General features: G+C 46.4%; 1 protein-coding gene across 1 annotated transcript in view; it reads right to left on the reverse strand.

Moving 5' to 3' along the window:
- Klc (kinesin light chain) overlaps nt 1-10,578 on the reverse strand; it is a 181,506-nt gene extending 170,928 nt beyond the window's left edge. Inside the window, exon 1 of the mRNA XM_075865941.1 lies at nt 10,166-10,578. The gene's annotated coding sequence lies outside the window, so the exon portion shown is untranslated. The remainder of the gene's footprint in view (nt 1-10,165) is intronic.
- Nucleotides 10,579-10,906: the final 328 nt, after the last annotated feature.

A 10,906-nucleotide genomic window follows, 5' to 3' on the forward strand; every position in this document is an offset into this window, starting at 1 on the left:
CGACGCAATGGCAGGTCTAGTATTCTGTCACAGCCAGCAGCGGCGCAAACGGCACTGCCCGACCCACATGGGCTGTCCCACATGTCACGGCTGAGCGTGTAACGAATGCACCGAGACAGCGCGTCACGAGATCAGAATCGGGAGCCCGCTGTGGGAGATGCGACAACGGATGCCGGCCTTCTCTGTTTATAACAGCGGGGCACCGATGCAAAGCTCGCCCCCGAATACGCAACGACACACGCGCAGCCGTCATTTCCACAAAAGGGAACACGCGGCAGAGTCGAGTCACTGTATGTGCTACGGCAGATAGCCTCGTCCCACGGCGCAGGGTCGAAATGTGAAAATAAAAGGAGAGTGTTACCACAGAATCTCATCACAAATGCGTCATTTCACGCTTACTTCTTCACCTCGATCTTCTGCTGAGATATTCGAACTAGCTGTGGCTGCTTCCGATTAAGCTGTTATCACAGCATTGACTGCCGCAACGACATAAAGTGACAAAAAAGAAACAAAACTGCAAAGAGAAGGTGCAGCCAACAAACGGAAAGGCACCACTCCCTCTTTTTATTTTCACATCTCCGCCACGTTATATACGAGAAGTTATTCTACAGTGGCAGCATAAGGTGCCAACCACCGCTGTTCTTCCATTCCTGGATCACGTAATTAGATGGGCACACCAACTCTGCGAACGACTGTAAAGCTCTCATTCAAAACAACTTTGCTGTACTCGACGGGAAATCGGCGAGTATTATACGTTGAGGGGAAAAAAAGGAACGTTTACATCCATCTTCGTCTTCTAGAATTTCAAGCCGAAGTCCTAGCTTCTCGTTTTGTACGAAATTATGGCGTCGGTTTGTAAGAGCCACCTGTAATACACCTCTTCTGAGCATGCGGGTACCAGCGAACTTCTCGGCTGCTGACCCGCAGGTCGCGGGATCGAATCTCGGCTGCGACGGCTGCATTTCCGATGGAGGCGGAAATGTTGTAGGCCCGTGTGGTCAGATTTGGGTGCACGTTAAAGAACCCCAGAGATGGTCGAAATTTCCGGAGCCCTCCACTACGGCGTCGTTACACCCCACAAATCAATCAAATCATCAATCAACCAGTGAACTCTTTCGAACTTCATAAAGGAGTTTGCCGGTGATGTAGGTCACCCCACACGGCACTTATTCGTACTTCAAACGTCTTTTAATTGACGATGCCGCAAATTTGTAACACGGGATGCTTTCTGCGCAACGACTGCAGGTATTCTAAAGGCCCCCTCTCCCTCTTTTGTTTTCGTTTTCTAGCCTACTTTGTAGTGATGCAGTGTCGCGAAACGGGGTCGCGAGGGGGAGAGCACGATATTAAGACGTCGTTTTGGCACTCACTCCACCCTCAACCGGTCTCTAGCTAAGAGCTTGCGTACTCACATAAATGCGATCACAACTGACCGCGTGACGCCATGACAGCGCAAAAAAACTAACAAAAGAAAAAAAGGTCTGTAGGAATTCTCAGACTAAATAACTGATTTCGGTTCCTAAGGGGATCAGCAGCACAGGCACACGCACTGGAAAAGGAAGGAGAGGGCTGACCCTCCTTCTACAGTCATCTCTAGTAGAGAAGGTCGGTCACCCATTCCGCGCCATAGCTTCACACAGTCGCACGTAATTTTCTAGGTGAGCTGGATTGTGACTATGCGTATTTATTTAAAAAAAACGGGAGACAAAGAAAGCACTGGTGATGAATTCAAAGAACTCTATACCTCCCACTAAGATGGAGGCCAATGGCAGGTAGCTGTGAGTAGCACATCAACGCTTCATTTTCACTTTGTACATTCACTGTGCAGAAAAAAAAAAACAGCGCCTCAAAGGCGGGGACAAAAAAGAACGACAGACGATGCGCCACCAATGACGGCAACGCAATTGATGCTCCTCAATAGCTCATGAAAAGTATCGCATATATGTTTGAAAACTTATCGTTTACGTTCTTAATGACGTTGGAATGTGCACATGAGCCAGGAGGCTTGCTTTTTCCATTGATTGTTTTGCCGCGGTAAATACTGTTGGTAGCGCAGTGTGTCGTTCTTTCTTGTCCCCCCCCCCCCGCTTCTTTTATGCAGTACCAACAGGCCCAATGTCGTTTACTTTTGCACTTTTTTCACTGCGGAGCTCGCTTTCCTACGGACTCGGCCAATGGACTGAAATGGGGAGGCGATTCGTGTCCCCCTCCCGCCTTATGGGAGCCCTGTGCACGCCTACGATAAGCTGTCTAGGATCTCAAGATGCCTGAGATCAGATGTGTAAAAGCCCCAAAGTGCCGGCAACACTTGTAACACTCCAGGCGGAATGCTACTTTCCTAGCGGGGCTGCTGCCACGAGTGTGTACCACCCTTGTTTCAGAAGCCAGTATAGCAACGGAAGTTGCCACCGTGCCTGGAAGAACAAAGGGGTCGCCAGACAGCGGGCGTGAAAACCCAAATGCGGCAGCGAGTAAAACGGGCCGCCGCCGAGCAGAAGGGGCAAGACAATGGCGGACCTTCGAGTGCGCGCGCACAATGCAGGCCGATTACGTGCGGGACAAAAGCGGGGCGCCCTTTGTTTGCAATGCCGCCACAGCGCAGCACGCCGTTCGAAACGGATAACAATGTACGTCGCCTCCGCGGAACGGGAAAGCCGGACACACTGCGCACAATGAAAACGATACTAGGGAGGAAAAGCCAAGGCGTGACACAGAGCGAAAACTGATATGGTCATTCTGGTAAAACTTTCAGTCCTCATTTCGTAAAACGCATCACGTGCACCGTATTGTTTTCCCTTCGTAAAGCTTTCACGGTGACCCTTCTCATGTCATCGCTAAAACTCTCCACTACATGTGTTTTCATTCTGGCGCATCGTATAAACGGTAATGTTATTGTTTGTTCATACCTGCATCTCTTTCTGTGAATCGGAAGACATCGCCGATGTAGGCGTAACCAGAGACACGGTTGCACTTAATTGTTCCGGTAGTACGAGACGAAATCACGACGTGATTATGTGAGACACCATAGCGGAACGTTCCGAAAATTTCTTCCACTTGGGGTTCATTAACGATCGAGCGGAATAACCGATGTACACGGGCCTTGACCTTTCTGACTCCATCGAAATGCGCTCGCCGCGGCCGGCATTCGATGCGGGGTGGTTGCAGGGCGAGTTCAAGCGCCGATGCAATAGTGCGCACTGGCGTTCAAGCCGCTTCATTACCATACTGATGTAGGCTGACAGCCGCGTCACTATGCTGCCTTAACGTCCTCTAAACCATCCTGTTGTACGTCCATGACGTCATGTTGAAATCGTCAATATGAGGACAGTTCTTCAAAGCACATACACGGAAGAGGTCGGACCTACAACAGTATATTGTCTACGCCCCCGACCACCTTTGTGCGAGCCTTTCTATCGGCAACGTTATCTCGGCTTCTCCCATTTCTTTATTGCCGCAATCTTCACGCTCAAATAAAGGGACACCAGCTAAGCCGAGTGAAGTCTTCCGCTTCGGCGACGTCCGTGAAACCTCTCTCGAGAGCCGCTGCAACCGACGTTGTTCCTCAATTCTTCGGTGGCGACTGCCAGGACGCGCCAGCACAATGGCTGCGCTGTCGCGGGTCGCTGGAGCGTGAGCCCAAGGCCGTCGGCAAAAAGAAAGCCACGCCGCCATCAGCCGGGAAAAGGCCACCGGAAGAGGGCTGGCACAACGCGCAGACCGACCGCAGTGAGGTTACAGAGTCACGAGACTGAGAGGCAGGAGTTCAATGAAGCGCGATAAACACGCACACACTGCAAAGGTCCCGATGCATACAATCCCCTCGGCTCATGACAGCTGTCGCCATATAGTTTCCTAATATACACTAGATGGAACTCTGGCGCTAGTGTCTATGGGAGCTGCAACGCACGGCGCTTCAGCGAGCATGGGAATGATGGGTAGTACACACACTTGTCTGATATTCGTACTTCTAGGCTGCTTTTGGCTCCGTGTGTGCTCATGTGGCTTGGAGCTGTTGTATTACGAAACAAATAATAGCGAATGTTCAGCGGTTGCACTTCACCATTTCATTCTTTTAAACTTAACTTTGCAAATCGGGTCACAAAGTTCAAAAGAATTGAATCTTTCTTTCAAAACAAAACCGAAACACAGCAATAAACGAAGCTGCAAGTACGACTCGCCGCCAGCAAGTACGAAGACTAGGCAAATGTGTGTACTACCCATCATTCCCATGGCCGCAGCGCCAGAGTGCCCTCTAGTTAATTTTAGGAAGCCCTATGGTTGTCGCCACTCTGTGCAAGTGGTAAGGCCGATAAGCTGCTCGCGAGGGGACAAGAACAGCAGCGATAACCACTCGTGGGCGCTGCCCGTTAACCCTGACAAGACAAGGTACGAGAGGATGCCAGACTGGTCGATATGTTATGTACCGCAAAACGCCAAGGTGTCACAAGGGGACGTGTATGTACATTGGCTACTCGAGGAAGCTGGGCCTCTCTGGCACTTAACTGCACTTTGTCATCTGCACCGGCATCCGCAAGCACGCCACATGAAGCGAATAGTCAATGAATGCAATGGCATGTCTGTGAGCACAGGATTGCGCAAGAATGGGGAGGGCCAGCTCCCCCCCCCCCGGCACCAATTCCGTCTAACGTCTTTACTCACTCGGACCTTTCACGCCATATTTTGATGGCCCGGGTCATGGCTCGGCCTGCTCCTTGACACTAATGACTGAGCACTACAGATAGTGCATTAAAAATAGCTGGTCCCTACCTTTACACCGAAACTGGTGACCCATGGCCGATTGTTGTGGGAAGCCCACTATCATTTGAATATTTGCGTCCATGGCAGAGCCTGTTTGTTTTTTTCTTACAGATTGGACCTAAAAGGTGGGGAGGTTAAACTTGCCCCCCCCCCCATCTCTTCCCATAATAGAGAACCTACCAGTGAGATGGATGTGTATCATGTACAACCGTATTTTTTTGGCTAGTCAGTTCATACTTGAAGTAAAACAACTCCAGGAAATACAAGGGACCATACTAGGGGGGGGGGGGGGGGGGAATACGTACTGAAGGAGTAATGTGTATCAAGGAAAGCACTGCTTAGTACCAACATGAAGCTAGCTTCACATGGTGATAGGAATGCACAAATGAAAAGGTTAATGCATTTATTTAAATGACTACTGACACGAATTTTTACAATATTTTCAGGCTATTCCTCTAAACAAAACAAAGGTGTCACAAAAACCAAAAATAGTATTGTGGTTCCCGGGAAAGCTTCGAATATATTTCCATTACCACAACCCTGAATCAAGTACTTTTGGTTATGATATTGAGGGAGCGGTTTCTCAGTGAGGTGTCATCGCAGTGCGACGTCAGGGAGAGACAGCAACCCACAACATACTGGCGGCATATCCACGATCTGCTCTTGGTGCAGGCTAGCAAAAATGAGTGGCCTAGCGTTCAAGCGATACCACGCGCCTCGATGGCACAACGGCAGCGAAAAGAGACACCTCAGATGAAGACCCTTTAGTCACACCAAACAGAACACTACGTGCTTTATTTTTCATTGGCCAAGATCCCGCTAAGGCCCGCTAAGAAGGGAAGGATAGCAGAAATCATCATCATCATTCATTAGTGACCCACAATAGTGGTTTCTGTGATTCAGGCTGCAATTAGGATGCAGAGTTTGCAAACACAGTGGAGCTGTGTTGACTGATAACAATAATAACAATCGCAAGCGGCTGGCTCCTTGATGCTTAGCGGCAAAAGTTTTAAAATCAAATCAAACACTTTATGCGTGTTTTCTGACTCCAGTTTAGGGCGAGTAGGGTAACCACCACATACCAAAAAAAAAACATTAATATGTTCCTTTTTTTGCCAGCCCTCCTTTAAAGAGTACTTGTTCCTTACATAAAACATATTCCAGATGATGTCACATCATGAGCACTTCTCTAATATGCAGAGAAAAAACCATTAAACACTCAACATTGTCATAACACACTAACTTCCAGAAAAACAATTTCATAGCGAATGAAATATGAAAATCATTATCAATGATTAGTAAGTTATGTTACTCATAGCAGCTTACACACTTTAATTGAAAGAAACAGATTTATCAATTAGCTAAAAGCATTAGCACATAATGAGGACCTGCAGGTATGCCTCACTTTTGCAAGATGTTTTTCTTCATATTAAACTTGAAACTGAAAATGTAAGAACAGAATACTACACTACATTGCTCAGTTGTGTAACCTTATCTAAAGATAAATTCCCATTCTTCCATGAAACCAACTAACAAAGTATTAATCCCTATGCTAAAATGTTAAATTGCATTTCGTTCTTAAAACGACCACAAAAACTGAGGAAGCTCTAATACAACTACAATATAATACAATCTCTACCAGCAACTTGATAACAGCACAGAAACAAAACAGAAAGAAAAATACAATGGGACCAATGCTGTTTTCATAATGAATCCTACTGAATTCACCCAAATTCCTGTTTTACCTAATTGTGCCAGCAAGTTATGCACTTCCAACAAAAAGTACAATGGCACAGTTGCAGCCAATAGAAAAGCCAAAGTCATCCTTGCATAAACTCAATGTTCCCCGTGTTTGTAGAAAGATAGCCGGACCATCATGAATATCAAGAAAAAAACTTGCCAATGCTCATTATCTTATGCTGCTAAAGAAACAGCCCCTCATTTCTGATAATGTATCGCATGACCATCAAGTGATCAGGTCTAAAACAGATGTCTACACCCTGCCCAAAAAACCAAGAAATGCGCTCCCATCTGCAAAGCTTTTCACAAAGTGTCTACTAGATAGAATTCTTTGGCAGTGATGTATGCAACCTTTTTGCCTTCCACTCCCCCGCACCCCCCCCCCCTCATCCGCCCCTGTTTTTCCGTTTAAGTGGATTGGAAACTTTAAAATACAGAATCACTGGTCGACACACAGAACGATTCAACAATAAAAAAGCAAAAGCAAACTCCAAGACCTTTATATGCCTAGAATCTGCCATTGAAGAACAACACTAGCAGAAAGACAGATGTTGTCTAGTGCTTGACCGAACGATAAATTGTCTGCTGGTTTATAAATAGATGCCTGCTTGGCGACTACAAATCTGTATGTTACTTAGACTAACACTACAAAGAGGATAGTTGGTCATAGTTTATCACACATTTGTGCATCATCTAAATCCCTCACCATATCTCACGCAGTTATAACCAGAGAAGGCAAAAAAAAAGAAGCAGCAGTGCCTCAGAACGGTACTGTTTTGTCATGTCTCTACTATATGCATGCCTGTGGTTAACAGTTGGCTTGTTAGAGTTACTGAGACATGATGTATGCTGAGAGATTATATATACTAGCGAGATCAGCTAAAATAAACCAGTTCATAAAAATTACTATGCTATTGTGTTGCGTGTGACTGCCCTGTCGACCCTGTGTTTAGCCTGCGCTACCATCTAGTAGAATGACTCTATGCATTACACCTCTTGAAGTGTCTTCAGCTCTATAAGAAAATGAATACATATACTTATTTTTGCTCTGCAATGTATAATAATTATTATTTATCAGTGGCCAGCCCGACATGTTGGCTCTTGCAGATGAAGCATCAAAGAAGTAATAATGCAGGAATCATTAGTACAGTTACCTGCAGCAAACTGCAGACCATGAAAGCTGTTATAAAATGTACTGTGATGCTAGAATAATGAAGTCGTTACAAACGCCAAAAGGTACATCTACTACAGCTAGTTCAATAAAGTATAGCAAGACCACTGTGGTAGAAAAAAGCAATAAGGCACCACATGTGGTGCCTGCGTTACTATGGCATTTATACGCACAAAGAGAAGGCACCTATTACGAAAAAAACAAAAGCATCGCAAGTCACAACACTACTGTATCGAATGAATCGCTGTTATGAAGCATACACAGTGGCAATTAGTTCCTTTCTGCAATAGCATGAGGGAAGAGAAACTTACAACGTGACAGACCATGTTGTAAATGGTGTTATCGATAAAATGCAACAATTTCAGTTTACGTTGATTCCACCAAGGTATACACATTAGTAGGTTTAACTTATTCATTTTGGTGACTTCGTTTCAAGTAGCTGTTATGCACCATTCCGTGTACCTCTTTAGTGGAGGAGCACCGGTATCCTATCAGCTGTAGCAAGACATTCCAGAGAAACAGATGAGCAAAAACAGATGAATAGCCTATTCATCTGTTTTTTGAATAGCCTATTCAAGCCTAAGAGAACTCAAACTTAGTTCATCAGAAAATTGAAGGATCAGATACAATTAAAGAGGAACAAATGTGCTTAAAACATCCAGCTTCAAAATGCATATCAGCACAGTACAAATACTATTTTCTGATTGGCCTGCAAACTGAAGTACAAAGGCATTACGGAGGCTGCCAGAGTGGACGACGCTACATAATCGCTGGCTGCATGGAGTTTTAAACAGACACCTAATACACGGTACATTACATTATCGTGATATGCAAGCAGCTGCAATAGTTGTGTGAAAAAAATGTGATTTCAGCATAGTCACTCACAAATGACATGATAAAAAGTATATCGTATCAGTTAAGTACACCACAGGTTACAGGATAACGTCAAAGAAGGCATTTAAGGAGTGCATTTTGGGGGTGAGGCGAGAGGGTAGGTAGAGAGAGGACTAATGCTATTGTGCTTAATTAAGGAGTCATGCACTACAAGTACTGGTTATAAGAAAGTAAGCTCCAAGCACTTACCGACATATAGTGTATAGTGATGTCTACACAAATATTGCATGAAGTGACCGTTCCCTGCATTTCCAGCAATCTACTTTCGTCAGTACAGTAGTGATTTTCAGATCATTAACATTGCACACATAAGCTGTTGTGGTTTAATGACAATCGCCCTTTAATACATCGCATTCTTTTGTGTAATGAAATGTAAGACGCGACAGCCACACAACATAGTGCACACAAAATCAACAGGAGGACGTGCTGCTGTGATTGAAACAACTCAAGCGAGCACCTGTTGTGAGAAAATGACAAGTGATGCATGAAGGGGTCAGTTGCAAGACCAGCTATTGTTAGAACTCGGTCGTCTGGGAAAAAAAGATTCGATAAATAGAGCGCTGGTTCCAATTAGGCTTCTGAACTTAGGACGATACAGAAACACGAAACGAAGCATTTCAAGTGCTATATGTGGCTCGTTCCCAATGAATTTAAAAGCGATCACTATATGCGCTAATATAAGAACTGCGTAGATCTCACTGCCGTAAACACAAGGTAACACACAGTGAATAACAAACTTATGTTTCATACTGTTTTATGTTTTACCGGATTTCACTTGTTTTAGTTCTGTTTCGTTTTGTTGAGACGCTTATTTCATTGCTTTGTACATTGTATTGTTGGGCCGCTCTTTTCTACACTGGCTCGACGATTAAATTCATAAATACTGAAAGGAAGGTAGTGCCAAACACCGATCACGTCTCAATCACGGCGTTGGACCGCCATGATCAGCCGTTCACAGCACAACACACGACTCGTGTGAAGGACTGCGCTGCTACTCTTGAAGCAAGATGGGAATAAAACAGCAGAGGTCAATCCCGGCGCTTGACCAGACTGGGAAACTCGACAGGCAAGGAAAAGGAAAAACGTAGAACAATGACGCGCAAGCGTAGAAGAAAGAATGAACACAACCACTGCCAGACTCAACCGGCGACGTCTGGAAAACCGACGTCCGCACGCGTAGCAATAGAGGGGGTTACTGCGAGTAACTTTTCATTCATTGCAAAAAGTGCGATCTCTTTAAACCAAACACGCCTAAATGTTGACGCTCTCGTTTTTTTTTTTTTTGTTTTTTTGTCAGTACAAGGCCGGAGCAGCGGCGTGTGAGTCATACGAGCCTCGCCCGAGAAACTGCTTAGGGAAGGGACACGACTCACCGACCATGCGGCTGTGTTAAGATCGCCGCACGAAAAAGCTTCCCGATCGCCTCGGATCGAATGCGGTGCGCGTCGAGCGAGACCACGACTGCGGTGAACAGAGCAGTTGGTCAAACCAACGTGCGCCTTCGTACCACGGCTCCGAGAGCCGGGTTTTCAACCCTGCCGTCGCTGGCGTTTCGGCTCGAACGCACCCACGTAGACGATTCTGGGCGGCGATCGTACTCACCGGCTAGGGAACGCCGGCGTCCGTCCTGATGACAGCGGGGTGGCGGCGGCGGCCGATGTCGAGGCGTAAGCCTAAAGGCCTCCTCTCAAGGCAATCCACAGCGCGTTTTCTTTTGCTCCGCTAGCCGCCCAGAAAAAATAAAGCACGGCGGCGATGTTTCAAACACACACACACACCCGCACGAAAACGCGCACGATGGAACAAGCACTTTTTTCTCTCCTTTCGGGTCAGTTGATTTCTTCCTCCGTTTCACAAACGGCGAGGGCGAACCGAGTTGCACCTGCCCTTCGTTACAGAGACCATCGCAGCCAACGACGACGACGGGGCGAGTTGAGAGAAACCAAAATATATCAAAACCTGTACGGCCTTCAGCAATATGGCGGCGCACACTGGCCTAACGTCGCCAGTTGCCGCTGACTGCGGTACCGGCAGCTGAGAGGAACACCCTTCGCTGCAGGACGCGTTGCGCCATCTCTCAGATATGCCGAGAAGCGCCCGCAAAGGACATGGAACCTGGCGATGAAAGAAATTTACTCGGGCAAGTGCGGTGATGAAGTGTTCCTGGTGCACGAATTTCAGCCAGAGCCTTTACCTGGAAATAGAAAGCAGCGGGGGCATAATGCAATGAAATATCGCGTTTTATTCGGCAAACAAGTACAATCACTTTTCCCTCGTCAACGCGCTCGGTCGAGGCATATCGCCTACGTCATAGAGTTTCATACAATAATACCTTGTATAAGA

This window comes from Rhipicephalus microplus, chromosome 6 (assembly GCF_043290135.1).
Source record: "Rhipicephalus microplus isolate Deutch F79 chromosome 6, USDA_Rmic, whole genome shotgun sequence".
Lineage (NCBI taxonomy): Eukaryota > Metazoa > Arthropoda > Arachnida > Ixodida > Ixodidae > Rhipicephalus > Rhipicephalus microplus.